This window comes from Eschrichtius robustus, chromosome 3 (assembly GCF_028021215.1).
Source record: "Eschrichtius robustus isolate mEscRob2 chromosome 3, mEscRob2.pri, whole genome shotgun sequence".
Taxonomy (NCBI): Eukaryota; Metazoa; Chordata; class Mammalia; order Artiodactyla; family Eschrichtiidae; genus Eschrichtius; species Eschrichtius robustus.
The window spans coordinates 106855702-106871953 of record NC_090826.1 but is presented as its reverse complement, the minus strand read 5'-3'; the positions used below and the strand labels follow the sequence as shown (position 1 = coordinate 106871953).

General features: G+C 39.1%; 1 pseudogene; it reads right to left on the bottom strand.

Moving 5' to 3' along the window:
* Positions 1 to 4404: 4404 nt before the first annotated feature.
* LOC137760637 (flavin-containing monooxygenase 5-like) overlaps positions 4405 to 16252 on the bottom strand; it is a 41979-nt pseudogene continuing 30131 nt past the window's right edge.

The window sequence follows — 16252 nt, the reverse complement described above, 5'->3', positions numbered from 1 at the left end:
ACAAACAAGAAATGGGGGGCATGGAAAGGCTTTTGGACATGGGAGATCCCCACAGGGTCCTGCTCCATTTCAGTGCCCCGTTTTCTTTGACACTCCTCAGGCTTGAGAGGAACAAAGGTGTTAGACAAGAAAAGGAATAATATTTTTGATAGAGAGGTTAAAAATAAACTCCCCAGAGGAACTTGGTGTTAAGGGGATGTGTTTTCAAGGTGTGGCCAGGTGTAATCCTGTTACAGGATTTGGGCTTTAGTTGGGTGATTTGTGGGAAGATGGGAGGAAGCAGGGTTTGCTCCATATTGAATACTGTTAGCATGGGCAATTGTATGATTGGAATAAGAAAGTAACAGTCATTTCCTTATGAAAAGAGGAAGATGTTTAAAATTTTGTAGGTTGCACAGTGACCTTGTTTTTCTCTGTGACTGGACAAAATCCTGAGGTAGCCTGTCTGAAGTTGATATTCTGTATCTGAGATTGTTTATTTCCAACATGAGAACAAATCAGTCAGGCTGTGAAATCCCTATAACAGAGAACAAGAAAAGAGAGCACTCTGGTCTTTTAAGCTGTAGGTGCAAACCTGACTGGGTATCAGAGTGACTTTAACAAAGTTTCTGGAATTTTCTGTAGCTCAATTTCTCACTTAAAAATGGGACAAATAGGAGTTCTTCCTACATGGGTTGTCCTAGGTTTTAAATGAGAAGTGCAGGTAAAGCATTAAGCCCAGTGCCTGGCACATAGTAAATAATACATGTTAGCTTTTATCAGTCCATCACCCTCAGCATTTTTATCATCTGCCTTATTCTTTTAAATAACTGCAGACCCTTTCAGGGTATGAATGGATTATTATAAATAAATGTTCTCCAGTTGATGGACATGAAATTGGCTCCAGTGTTTATTTATACACATAATACTGCAGGGGACATCTACATGTCTATATCTAATCCAGTAATATCTTGGTATACTCTGGGGATTGGTTCCAGGACCCCCGTTCATACTGCAGATGCTCAAGTTTGTTATATAAAGTGGTGTAGTGTTTGCATATAACCTATGCACATCCTCCTGTATACTTTAAATCATCTCTAAATTACTTAAGTTAAACACCTAATACTATGTAAATTCTAGGCAAATGTAACAGGGAAGAGCCAATTTTCACTCCATGTTGGATCTGTTTCTTTGACTTTAGCCTTTGCTTTTCGTTGCTTTTGTTACTATAATCATACATAATGGCCTGACTCAGGGAACTCTACCCACCTGTGAATGGCTGCAATAAAGAAGAAATTAACACATCCCCTCCCTGAGGCTGGCCCTTCCAGGAGATGTTTTGCAAGACTGACGGTCTTTTTACTTCCTCACCGCTTCTCCCTCTCTGATTCTATAAAAGAAACGGGCATCCAGACCCCGATAAGATAGTTATTTTGAGACACTAGTCTGCCATTTTCTCATTCGGCCAGCTTTCCAAATAAAGTCATATTCCTTGCCTCAACACCTTGTTTCTGATTTATTGGCCTGTCATGAGGCGAGCAGAGTTAGCTTGGACTTGGTAAAGCAAATACGCCCAACAAATTTAAGTTTTGCTTTTGGAACTTTCTGGAAAATTTTTTCTGAATATTTTAATTCATGGTTTGTTGAATTTTTGGATGCCCAACCCATGGATACTGAGGGCCAACTATTTTGCATCACTGTTTGTGTATTTCTCTAATAGCTATTCCTGTAAAGGCAATTGCTCGGTTTAGAAATATACTTGTACATACATATCTAATTTTGCTAACGCCTGCCCTATTTCCTTGAAAAGATGCTTTACCAATTCATATTTCCAATCATTTATGAGAAAACTCTTTTTCTCCACACTCTTGCCACACGGAATAGCTTCTGTACTTACCATTTATTTTTGACAACAATCAACCCCTTATTGAGAGATTTCTTCAAGTGAGTTCACACTCATTGACTTAAGTGACATTCTGGAAAAGCTTAAATCATATGATTTTTCTCTGTTCTCCTATTTTTTTTTTTTTTTATTTTAGTTTTTTATTTTTGGCTGTGTTGGGTCTTCGTTTCTGTGCGAGGGCTTTCTCTAGTTGTGGCAAGCGGGGGCCACTCCTCATCGCGGTGCGCGGGCCCCTCACTATCGCAGCCTCTCTTGTTGCGGAGCACAAGCTCCAGACGCACAGGCTCAGCAGTTGTGGCTCACAGGCCCAGTTGCTCCACGGCATGTGGGATCTTCCCAGACCAGGGCTCGAACCCGTGTCCCCTGCATTAGCAGGCAGATTCTCAACCACTGCGCCACCAGGGAAGCCCCCTCTTCTATTTTTTGACTACTGTATTTTCTCAGGTAATCTGAGCCAAGTGCAGGGCAAATATATCACTGTTGCTTGGTGGCTGTTGTTGCCTGCTGGGTTTGATGCTGAGCAGGGCCCTGTGGGACTCCTGGGCACACAGACTTTCTGTGTCCCCCATTTCTTTGATTACAGGAAATAGCCTTCATTCAGACTCCATGACCTTTCCGGACTTCCAACGGGCAGATTCAAGCAGTTGCTAATTAGGGAAGGGAAGGGATGTGAGATCAGGGAGAAACAGTCAAGAGAAACAATAGTGAAGCCTTGGGGCAAGGTCCTGGTTTTCCTTCCAACAGATACACACAAAGATATCGTGGAGCTGTTTTTCAGATACTTGAAACCCCCTCCACGTGGGAGAAGTTAAGGATTAACGATGGCATGCCGCCCACAAGCACGTAGACCCCACACCAGTTGGAACCTGAAGGTTGATGATGCTGACTCCTACTTATCTCACCACCAACCCATCAGAAGAATGTCCCCAAGCTGATCACGCCCTCTTTGAACAATTACTATAAAACTTCTCACCATCCTCTCCGGAGGTGGAGGTGGGGGTGGGGTGGGTGGGCACAGTTTTTGAGGCGCTAGCCTGCTGTGTTCCCTCTTTGCCTGGCAAAGAAATAAAGCTACTGTTTCTCTTTCCTCTGAAATTCTGTCTCCATATTTCTATTCAGCACCGGGGTACTGAAGCCGAGATTTCACGCATTCTGTTTGGAAGGAAGTCACTCTATGCAGCCTACACTTAAGGAATGGGGAGTTATGCTCCGCCTCCTGAAGGGTAGAGTTTATTTATGTAAATTGTTTGAAATTCTTCCGTATGGGAGTTTTCTCTATTCTACCCCTCTTATTATTCTATCGCTTATTTATGTCAGTATGGACTCATGGGTATTTTTTATACTTTATATTATAGTCCAATACTAGGTAATTTATATTGTTGTTCAAATTGTTCCAGCTTTGGCCACTGGAACCACTTTCAGTTGGTTCCTGTGTCCCTGCGACATACCCTCATCAGTTTGCTTTTTGAGAACTTCCTTACTTAATGGCACTACAAGAAAGCAATTTTTTTTTCTTCTATAATATAATTGGGAAAATGATATAACCTCTCAATATAATTACAAAAGCAAGATGTTGTAAATTGATGAATATTAATACACATTCATCCGTAACTAGGGCTTTGTATCTTGAGTTGTTTTGAGTTCACTTTCCTATTCACATCTTACTTTTACCTTGGTTAAGAATTTAACCAATGATTTTTTTTGGTAACCTTTCATATTATAAGTAAAATGAGAGTGTCAATGAACTTAGAATTACATGCCTTTTATTTAAAGAGGAAACTGAGGTACTTATTACTGATAACTAGGAATTCTATTATCAAAAGACTGTTAATTCAAAAAACTTCCATGCTGAAAGAGGCAAATTTATATGTTAAAAGAAGGAAATGAAAAAGAAGCGGCTTTCAATTTACTTTTGAACTAGAATAGTCTGCAGATTAAAAGATACTAGGTCCATTTTAATAGAGGATAAATCCCCAGTATCACAAGGATTATGGAAGAAAAAAGACCTTCTAATACTCAAAAAGCATTTCCACAGGTGTAATTAGGCAAAATAGCAGGGAATTGTACGAACAGTTATTAAGAGGAAGTTGTCATTCTCACATTTCTGGTTCTCTTATTTATTGTACATTGGGATAGATAATAATTTCTAATGTTCTTTCAGATGTTCAAATTTATTCTTTGGTTAAGCAATAGGCAGCAATCCCAAAATGTATTACACCATAGCTTATTTATGAACACACTTGGCTGGTACATCCAGTAGCTTTCTTCATGAAATTCAGTATGCCCAACAACTAACACTTAGTTTACTTCTTGGAAAGACAAGAACAGAGCAAAAGTTCTATGGATGAGAAAACAGAATCAACAGGAGCACTTGGACATCAACTGGAGTCCCTGGTTTTCATTTCATTTGCTTTGTTTTTCATAACTACAATGTCTGACATAAGAAGAACTGTTATAAGAAGAATACCCCCTATATTTAGTTATCATCAATTCTAATTTATTACATAACTGACCTCTTCAAATTAGTCTCCGTGAATGTTATGTGGTTTGCTGTCCACATACCTGAAGCAGAGAAGAGGGAAACACTGGCCTATTAAGAATTCAGTCAATCAGTCAATTAATCAATGCTTTCTGAGTATCTGCTCTTGGCTCAATATTGGGCTAGGAGCTGTAGTAAACAGAGAAGAAAGAAAAGACACTGTCTCTATCCTTAAGGGCCTTATAATCCACTGGACTAGATAAGATAGATACACATGAAACAGAGAAGAATGTAAGACTTTTGGTAAATCGTGATTTAAGACTGCTAAATAAAAATGTAGAAGAGGGTAGTTAAAATAGAGCTATGATAAGTCCTTGAAGGATGTGGAAGAAATAGATAAGCTGAGAACAAAGAGGAAAGTATTACAAGTCAATATATATAATGTAGAAAATTTATTGTAGGAGTTTGGCAGTGAAAGGGAGGAGGAAAATAGGAGAGCACGTAGAAAGGGTATCAGGGTTAAATAAAAAATGTCTTTCTCCTCCTTGCAGAAGGGAGAGTTATGCTGGTATAATCAATTGAAGAAAACCACGTCTTTGGGCATGGGATGATTGTGCCTCTGACTTTTCCACAAAAATCTAGGAACTGCATCAACATAACTTTGTTCAAATAAAGATCACCAAGTGAATAAGCACAAGTTCTGAAATTCAGATTGCTAAATGTGTCCACCCAAGCACTAAAATACTGGCTGATGGTACCACCTTCCCAGATCCTATAGATTACTCATACCAAGAGCCACTGTGACCTGATTATGCTGTCACATGACAGCCAGCAAAGTGGCCTCTGCAGATTTGTAAATCTACCTACAGATTTGTAATTTAACCATATCTACGTCTCATTAATTCATCGCTGCCTTTCCTTTCTCTGGCAGCTCTAATAGCCCTTCAAGTAATCCTTGCCAAAATAATATACCTGGTTTTCTCTCCATGTGCTTTTTCCTACTTGACTTTTCTTTTAGGCCCTAAACGTAGAATTTTCTTAAGCTTTTCTCTCCTTTCCCATCCATATTCAAACCACTTGGTGGTATTTCTCTAATCTATTGTCACAAACTATTATTTCCTTTTCCTTCAAAATATAATCTAAATCCTTAAACAAACACAAGGACAATAAATACAGTACAACATTGCTCTTATTAAGAAAGAAGTAGGAAATAATAACCACCTATCTTCCTAGGAGAATTCTTACCTTTTGGCCATATCCTCTCGAACCTTAGCTATTTCTTTTATCATTTCATTTTGTGAGGGCAATGTCTTTATCCCTAAAGAGAAAAATCAAAATTTTAAGTGTAAAATTACCTCAGTATGAACACTAATCCTATTAACAATTACCATGCTATGCAAAATTCAAAGGAATACAGGCTAGTTGTCTGTACCAAGGAGGTTACACCTTCACTTGATCACCTTACCCTACCACCACCAGAATATAATCATATTAACCTCAGTAGCTTACTCTTTTCTACTTTGCCTTTGGAAGATATTTCTCCTAATCTGCTTTCCAACCAATACCTGCCTCCTCCCTAACATAGTCTTTCAATTGGGAAATGAAATATGGACATGAGGAAATGATAAATGGCCTTAAAAGTATACGGAAAATGAGGTACAAAGTAAAAGAGTGGGGGGAATATGGGAAACACACCTGTACTTGTACTCTTAATAACAAAGAGGCTTCATACCTCAGGGAGAAGGAAGTAAAAGTAAACTCTCAGTCCTATTTTATGCCTAAAGCTCCATGGAAGATAAGCCTTACCTTCTAAATTTTTTGATTTACTGAGAGTGAAGGGTAAGGTCAAGGGCAACTCATAATACCCAATCTTAACAGATAAATTTCAGCACCAATGAACAGTTCCAGTAGCAGGAATTTAACACCAAGGACATGGCTAGACAAAGGTAGAATAGTATTTAAGTTGACATAGACAACTCTCAATTTAAATGATTAGCCTTATGCCCAGATTTACAGGCACTATGCCATGTAGAAAATTTTAGCCACACCTAACTCTAAAGTGTTACTCCACAAAATTCTGGAACGTGTAATTTTAGAATGGGAATATATCTTACCTAATACAATCCTTCACTGTACAAATACTCTCAAGTGGTTATCTCATTCCTCCTTTAATATCTCTGGTGATGGGGATCTCATCACCTGAGGAGATGATTTAATTGTTTGGCTGCTCTACTTGCTGGAACATTATTCTCTTCATTGACCCCAGAACCTGGCTGTATGCAACTGGCACTAGTGGACTTAGCTCTGCCTTCTGGGGCCAAGGAGTCTAGTATTAAAAAATGACAGCGTTTGAACCACTTGAGAACAACTGTCATAACATCTTTAAGTCTTCTCATTGTTAGCGTTAAAGCCTTAATAGTACTAGTCCCCCATATAACAGGTTTCACGTTCTCTGCCACATTGGTTACACTTCTCTGGGCACACTCTAGTAACTATCCTGGTGTGTCCCTCTTAAAACATGAGACTCAGAAATTCAACACTCAAGAAATAGGCTTCTGTGCTTTGCCATGTGTTCTTTTCATTTTAGCCTTGGGAATTACTATGTATATTCATAAGTCAATGAGGAATCACTGAAATGCTTCATTTGAGGTTAATCACAGGTTTTAAGAGGCTCATGAAACACATTTTGAGAGTTGATTTGCAAATTATTTCTCATAGTACAACCATAACTTTTACTTCTCTTAACTAAAAACATTATGGAGGAAGAGGTCCATTTCCTGCCTGTGAGAGGCAGCCAATTCATCCAAAAAAAAACCCAACCAAACAAAAAATCACTATAAATTAGATAGGTAGATAGATAGGAATGTATAAAAATGTGTACGTTATCCAGTGGTGCAATTCTTTCTTAATTCATTCATACTGTTGTTGCAGTGTTTCCTCATTCAGGCAACATGTCTTTTTTTTTTTTTTTAGAAGATACTTTCATTTATTTATTTATTTATTTATTTTAAATAGATCTTTATTGGAGTATAATTGCTTCACAATACTGTGTTAGTTTCTGTTGTATACAAAAGTGAATCAGCCATATGCATACATATGTCCCCATATCCCCTCCCTCTTGAGCCTCCCTCCCATCCTCCCTATCCCACCCCTCTAGGTGGTCACAAAGCACAGAGCTGATCTCCCTGTGATATGCTGCTGCTTCCCACTAGCTAACTATTTTACATTCGGTAGTGTATGTATGTCAATGCTACTCTCACTTCGCCCCAGCTTCCCCCTCCCACCCTGTGTACTCAAGTCCATTCGCTATGTCAACAACTTTTTTTTTTTTTAATTTATTTTTTAAATTTTTGGCTGCATTGGGTCTTTGTTACTACGTGCGGGCTTCTCATTGCAGTGGCTTCTCTTGCTGCAGAGCAGAGGCTCTAGGCGAGTGGGCTTCAGTAGTTGTGGCTCACGGGCTCTAGAGCGCAGGCTCAGTAGTTGTAGCGCACAGGCTTAGTTGCTCCGTGGCACGTGGGATCTTCCCGGACCAGGGCTCGAACCCCTGTCCCCTGCATTGGCAGGTGGATTCTTAACCACTGCGCCACCAGGGAAGCCCTCTATGTCTACATCTTTATTCCTGCCCTGCAACTAGGAGTATCCTCCTTCCTATCTTGCTCCTCCTCTTATATTACCAGTTTAAATCAATGGCCATAGCACCTGAGCAGATTCTTTTCTCGCTTTCATCTCCAACATACATTCCATCCAAATCCTTTCAAATTCACCAGTGAAATTTCATTCAAATTTGTCTCCCCATATTCCTTTACCTTAGTTTAAAGCCCTCATCATGTCTTACTTGGACTTTTATCACAGGCTTGAAACTGACCTATTTCCCATTTCACTCCCCTGTAACACATCTTCTGAATTACAGATCTGATTTGACTCCCCCTCTCCCAGTTAAAATCCTTCAAATGTTCTCTGTTGCCTACACTGAATGTAAACTTCTTTCATGGCACCTAAGGATTTTTCTTGGCTTTGCCTCTATAAATATCTCCAGCTTCATTTTCTTTAATTCCTGTAATACTTTGTTTTCCAGAATTCTGAACTCCTTGTAGTTTTTAGGACTTGGTTTATTCTGTCATTTTTCTCTAACTTTGCATAAATATCATGAATTGTTCTCTTTTCTGTTATGGTCAAAATGTCCTTGTCTTTTTAGTAAACTCTAACTTTCCTTTACAGTGTATTTGCAGTTGTAGGGAGAATTGGGTACTTGTTCCTTCCTGCTCCCATAGCCAGCTCCTCTACATTGTTAATGGACACTTGATTAGAATATAGTAAGTATCTGCTGAATGAATGAACACATTAAATGTCTGTTTACTTGTCTGTCTTCCTTGCTTGACTCTGAGTTCCGTAAAGATAGGAATTTTCTGTTTGGTCATATTTGCATCTCCAGCACCTAGCAGAGGGTCTGGCATATACTAAGAGGCCAGTAAATGTTAGCTGAAGAATGTTGTTGAAGAACAGTGTGGAACTGAAGTTCTGAGATTTCCTAAGGGTTGCAAGACAAGGTTCAAGAGGGGCGAGCCTGAATTGTAACTCTGTGGAACTAAGTCTTTCAGTGGGCTCTCAGGCCTAAGGCAGATTGTATTTATGTAATCCTGACTAGTCCCTGCATGTTTAATCTAAAGATAATGTTACAAGAGAAAGGAGGTGTGGTTGCCATTCTGCTCTTTCAGTCCAGTCCAGCCTTTACCATGACTGGAAATTGAGAAGGTAGTCTATAAGCTGAGATCCTCAGATAAGAACTTTCTACTGTAGAGTTTAGAAAACCTCCAAAACTAAACTTGCAGACATTGAATAGAGATGTATTAGCTACCTCCCATGTGCTAAGCACTGGTCTAGTCTTGGAAGACAAAGGCAAATAAACATGATACTTTTACTTAAAGAGCTTTCAATATACTACAAAGAGAGGGAGGAAATAAACAGGCTTTTTCCACACAAATAACGAGTAAAGGGCAGGCATACCAGGCAGAGAGAACAGCAGAAGCAAAGGCACAGGGTACAAGAGTACCTGCTGTGTTTGCTGCATAGTGGGTAAGTCATTCAGTGCATCTAGAAGATTGTTGGATGGATGGTAAAGACTAGTGAAAGATGGGCCTGAGAAAGCAGCCTGTATCCAATTTGTGGAGGAACTTGAATGCCATGGTATGACATAATGCCTCCTTGTGATCCAGAGAATTGGTATCATTTCATACAGTTTGCAAGGTTTTCAAGGGAAGAAAGTTACTAAATGAAAGTGGAACACTTGCAAGGGCTCTTGAGAGGGCTACAAATGAGACAAAAGAAAACTAGATTTCTGTCAAGGCAAGCAAGTGGGTTCAGTGTTCTATAAAAGGGTGGAATATTTTCTTGACAAGAGAATAGTAATTCTAGAGAACAAAGGAAGAAGGGAAATGGGGCTTGGTAGGGAAAGGACAGGCCAGGGAAGACGACAGGCTGAGTTGGGCAGGTGTGAAAGAATGGGAGAAACTAGCTGATTCTAAGTAAGGTCTTAAAATTGGCACAGTGAAGGTAGAATTCAGAGATGAGAAAGGCAAGGATTTGGTAGGCAGACAGTAGGGCTATGGGTACAACAAAAAACTCAGGTTTCCTGTTGGAAGTTTGATAAAGTTATAGGGATTCTCTGATGATTCCTTCCTTCCAAGTGTTAAAAGAAAGCTGGAGGAATTAGCACTAAGCTTTGCCAGCAGAGGAAACTGGGCTTTTTGTACATTTCCCCTAAGATCCCCTAATCCTATAGCCATAATGCAGAATCTTCCAAATACTCATTTTCCCTAATCCTCTCAATGGTTCACTTGGTCCTGGAAAAGAGTCTCAGTTGTTCTAAGTGTACTAAGATGCTGTGGCCTATTTTAATGCAACTTTTTCCTCTTATTTAATTGACCCAATTAAAAGATCCAATTTATATGACTGGAATTAAGCCAACTTAATGGTTTACTTGCATTGGATTGCTGGTCCAGTGCTCAAGGAGTACATGATCTACTGGATAGAATTGAAAGGAATTAAGAAATGAAAGAACTTTGAGGAAATTTGGAAAAGTTTTTTATCTATCAGCTCTAACACCATTGCTTATTTTTTCTCTGCTTCCATGAGGATCTTTACTAGGGGAGAAGATGCTGTAATTTCAACCAGCACTTTGAATGGTTTGAATTAAACATTAGTAATGGTAGCAAATTTTATTATAACAATCATAGAGTCAAGGAACTTCTTTGTTAGAAGGGACCTTAAAAATCATCTGATTTCTCCCTATTCTGAGGCTTGAATCTGCTTCATATTGGCCTGGCAAAAGTTTATTTTTAATGTTAAGCTGATATCATGCAAACCCTCAAAGTTTCGCTCCTTGTTTCTAGTTCAACCCTTTGAAGAGATACTAAGGAAATAAAACCTTCTGCCTTGGGGCATCTCTTTAGATATCTGAATGGAACTTTCATATCTCCCCTAAATCTTATCCTCTCTAGCCACACCTCTCCAGCTCCTTTAGTTGTACTTCAAATGGCACATTTTCAAATCCCTTAACCATTCTTGTCTCGCTCCTTTTAACGTACTCCAGTTTCACTTTTAAAATATCTTTGGGTGTGGTCTGACCAGTTCACGGAAGAACAGTTGTAAATTCCAGGACATTATGTTTTTTTAATAATGCCAGATATAGTGAAGTCTTTTGGAAGCCACATCATTCTTTTGATTCATATTGAGCCTACTATCTCAAACCTCAAACTTTTTTCTCACATTCTCCTAGCCAAAACTTTCTGAAAGAGGGAATATAAAGAGAGGAAAGTGAGAATTCGAATGGCGGAATTTTCTACATTCTGGACTAGTCTTTAACCAGGTCTTAATTTTTGGCTTAAATCAAATCACAGCACTTCTATATTTGACTTTCTCTAACTATAATTAAAGAAGATTAAATTCTTTTGCTTCACAAATATATATTAGTTGTCTCAAAACTAGATGAGTGGATTTTAAACTGGAGTGCACATTGGAATCACCTGGGGAACATTTTCTCAAATGTGGGGCTCTTACGTCTGCCCCACCCGAGACTTATTAAATAAACAGCATCAGGCAAAGCATGCCCATTCTGGGAAAACTTCCTAGTAGATTCTGCTATATATCCGTGGTTATAAATTACTACTTTATATTCCCTCAAAAATTAATTATTGAGCACTAATTTTGTGCTAGGCACTGTTACAATCATACATACTGTCTCAGCTATTTATGAGCAAGAACATAAACATAATTAAACACACTACTAAGAAATTAGATAGTCATCTTACATGGTCACTTACCTTTAAATATTTGAGTGACCCAGTGTCCGTGGAGCTCTGAAACGGGCATAATGGCACCCAAGGGCTGGATCAAGCCTATGATTGCAAGAGTTGGCTTTTCTAGGTTAGGAGGGAAGACCTTTTTATACAGGGATATCTTGTTTTTGATTACTTTGACAGAATCTTCAGGAAAAGGAAAGGCAGGACTTCCCTGGTGGCGCAGCAGTTAAGAATCTGCCTGCCAGTGCAGGGGACACGAGTTCAATCCCTGGTCCGGGAAGATCCCACATGCCGCAGAGACACTAACCCCGTGCACCACAGCTACTGAGCCTGCGCTCTAGAGCCCAAGAGCCACAACTACTGAAGCCCAGACGCCTAGAGCCCGTGCTCCACAACAAGAGAAGCCACCGCAATGAGAAGCCCATTCACCACAACGAAGAGTAGCTCCCACTCTTCGCAACTAGAGAAAGCCCTTGCGCAGCAACAGAAACCCAACGCAACCAAAACAAAAAACAAACAAACAAAAAAACAAACGGAAAGGCAAAGCTATAGCCTGTAGCAAAGATAACAGCATCAATGTCATCTTCCCTGGAGCCATCCTCAAATATGGCCGCTGTCTCTGTGAATTCCTACACATTTGTTTTCACCTTCACCAAGCCAGAAATTATGCAGTTTGGCAGATCATCATTTATGGTTGGTTGCTGACTCAGAGCTCTGTGAAAGATGATAAACAAGGAAAAACGAGAGAGATCATGAGAGAGAGAGATCATTACCATGTAAGTAAAATTCTACTTTGATTGAGGTGGTTAATCAATATGCCAATAGTCTCCCTTTATTCATGAAATTTGGGAAAGGTCTAATGTATACCAGCTTGATAAAGATAAGGATCTCAGAGTAAAAGTTGGACCCTGGATGGCATTGAAAGAGAAGGTGCTGGAGAAGTGAGGGAAGGATGGTTTTGTTTGAAGAGCACATGCATGGTTTCTCAAGGACTAATAATGCTCTCAGTGATATGATAAGGCCACAGTCTAGTAGCTTCTATCCATATGTCAAGAAATCTGCAGAACTGGACTACTAGCATTCTGTTGAGTCTCTTTTCCGCTTCAAAGGCGCAAGAACTAGGCTTGAACCATCATTTTCCACACGGTATAACAAATTACATGTGTATAGTGACTTACAGTTATAAATTGATTGTACATACATTAACTTATTTGAGTTTCACACAAACCCAACGAAGGAAGCAGGACAATTGTCATTATCCAGATTTTATAGATGAGGAAACTGAGGCCTAAAGAAGTTAAGTGGCTTGCCCAAGGTCACACAGCCTAGGATTTTAGGATTTATATCAAAATGGTTTTTTATGAACTCTCTTGAGCTCCTCTGGGCATGGTAAGTAGTATTTCCTAGAAATAGCATAGGATAAGGTGCAGAATCTTGGACCTTTCTAAAAGCAGTGTGAATCCTTGGATCCTGTGTTAATAGACTGAGAATCCTCAGCCCATCATGTTCAGACAGAGCTGGCCTCTTCTTAGGAACAAGATATGTTGAAACAGTATTACTGGTTTGCTGCATTTAGTAATTCTTAGATGCAAACCTTTAGGTACAGATTCTGTTCTCATTCCAACCTCATCATTTCATCTTTCTCTCCAAACTTACTCCTTTTCAATAACAGTACCACCATCCACATTATTGCCCAAGCCACAAAACTGTGAGTCTTACATCTGGTCACCAAGGCCACCCTTTCTCCTCTTAACATCCCCAGAACAGTTTTACTTATTCTGTTTCACCTGGGCCATTACAGCTGTCTTTTAGGGCCTCCTGCTCCATCCCCTTTCAATCTATCTTCTACATCATTTTTGGAGTGATTGTTCCAAAATGTATTTATTATTATGTCACTCACTTGCTTAAAATCTTTCAATGGCTCTGGGCTGTCTTCATTCTAAACTTTTTATTTAGCAGAGCATACAATCATTTTCATGTATCTGCCCAGTGAACCAGGAGATGTACTCAGTCACTCTTCCATCTTCGCCTATAGTCCAGCCAAACCAAACTATGTTCAGCCTCAGAGCATAATGTATTTTTTGCTATTCCAAGACCTTGTATTTATAATTAGAATGCTACTTCCTTACCCTGTTTGTTTGACTATCTCTTATTATTCCATAAAGCCTCAATTTATTTTGTGATCACCAAAGTTATGGACGCTACAGTTTCCATAATTGGGTGAAATAAATGCCTGAAAGGTTGTTGGCGGACACAGTCTCAAAATATCACCCCACTGATTAATTTCAAAGGAAAAAATATCTTTACAATAAAGAAACCTAGTAGATACCACCTAATCCAAGTGATCAAATTCTACATCATTAATATGCAGTAAACTGCTATCATATGGCTCCTGATGTGATCCACCAAGAAGGCCCAACATAACATATGAGTATTCGCACCAAAACTGTTTAACCTAAATCTAATAGAGGAAGAACAACTATGAAAGTCCGAATTTAGAGACTTTCTGCAAAATAAATGGCTTCAGTTCTTAAATAAACAAAAATCCATGTCAAAAAAATAGAGAATTATTTCAGATTGAGAGATTAAAGAGGTATGACAACTAAATGCAATGGTGTAATACCTGACAGAATCCTGGATTTAAAAATAAAAAAGCTACAGGGAATTCTGTGGCAGTCCAGTGGTTAGGACTCCACACTTTACGCCACACGGCATGGCCAAAAATAAAGAAAAGCTACAAGTATTATTGAAACAATTTGGGAAATTTGAATATGCAGTATATTAGATAATGGTATTTTTATCAATGTTAAATTTACTAAGTGTGATAATTATATTATGTTTATGTAAAGAATGCCCTTTTTCTTAGGCAATATATGCTAAAGAATGTAGGGTAAAGTGTCTTATTGACTGCAAGTTACTCTCGAATCGTTCAGAAAACAAAATGTATGAATACATATATATATATATGGATGCTATATATGTATGGATCTATCTGTCTCCAGAGAGAGGGAGAGAGAGAAAGCAAATATAGTAAACTGTTAATAATAGGTGAATCTAAGTGAAGGGTATATGGGTGCTTATTGCACTCACTATTTTATAGGAAGTAAATCTAAACATTGGACATCCCTGGTGGCACAGGGACACGGGGACATGGGTTCGAGCCCGGGAAGATCCCACATGCCGCAGAGCAACAAAGCCAGTGTGCCACAGCTACTGAGCCTGCACTCTGGAGCCCTCTAGCCACAACTACTGAGCCCACGTGCTGCAACTACCAAAGCCTGCGCGCCTACACCTGTGCTCCGCAACAAGAAGCCACTGCAATGAGAAGCCCGCGCACCGAAACGAAAAGTAGCCCCCACTCACCGCAGCTAGAGAAAGCCCACGCGCAGCAACGAAGACCCAACACAGCCATAAATAAATAAATAAATAAATACATAATTTAATAAAAATAAAATAAAAAGAAGTTGAAAGGGAAAACAGCATTTAAAATCAGCCTCTGGAAATGCTATCACAGTCTACCTTGTAGGCTGTGTGAGGACTCCTATCCTTCATACTCGCATAGGAATCCATGCATTTCTTTATCATATTCTATTGTCTGTCTTCTTGTTAGAGTATTAAAGGAAATATCCATTTCTCCAGTCTGTCATTTATTACTTGTGTGATCTTGGGCAAATTAGGTTCTCTTAAGTGTCAATTTTTATATTTGCAAAATGGAGATCAAAATAGCACCAACCTATAGGGCTGTTGTGAGGATTAAATGAGATAACGTGTGTAACATTTAGCACCGTGCTTGTCTTATATTAAGTCCTCAAGAAAGTACGGTGTTATTATTAGTATTACTATTACTATTAGGTCTTTAGTCTCAGTATTCTCATGCCAGTATAATGCTTGGCTCATAACAGATGCTCAGTTGTTTGTTGGATGAATGAATGAATGATGCATTGCCCACTACTACTATTTTGTTGTTGCTATTGGGCATCATGTAAAAAGAACTGGTACCTCGGGGAAAGGTAGAAATCTAATCTCAGATTTTGTGGATTTGCTTAAAGTACAGATAGAGGTAGCTATACTATTAGCCTATGTGAACAGTCCTTTTTCTTTGTCTTGGCTGTTACTGCCCACCTCCCAGCCTGGGAACATACCTGTGTTTAGGCTTCAGGCCAAACATTTCATGATCAAACCTTTGGTTCATCTTTTTCTCCAAAAATGTATTTGCTAATGATTGACCACAAATCTTCCTCATAAAATATTGAAATCGAGAAGTCAGCAACACATCAAAAGGATATCCATAGTTTCCGACACGATTGAAGATCCAAGCCCCTCTTCTGGTGCTGAGGAAAACCTGAGGCATGGGAAAAAAATGTTTGTTTTTGCCATTCTCTGACTCATTTCTCTGAAGGAATGGGAATCCAGTTTCTTCAGGATGAAGTTCAAACTCATTAGTCTGGCTTTTTATTCCCTGGCAATATATATATTTTTAAATTTCCTGCCGTTTTCTTCTCAAGCACTAAGCTTACAATTAAGTTGGTGTAGTCACTGACCAAGACTATGTCTTGCTCTGAACTACCAGCGCATTTCTGTTTAATGTCA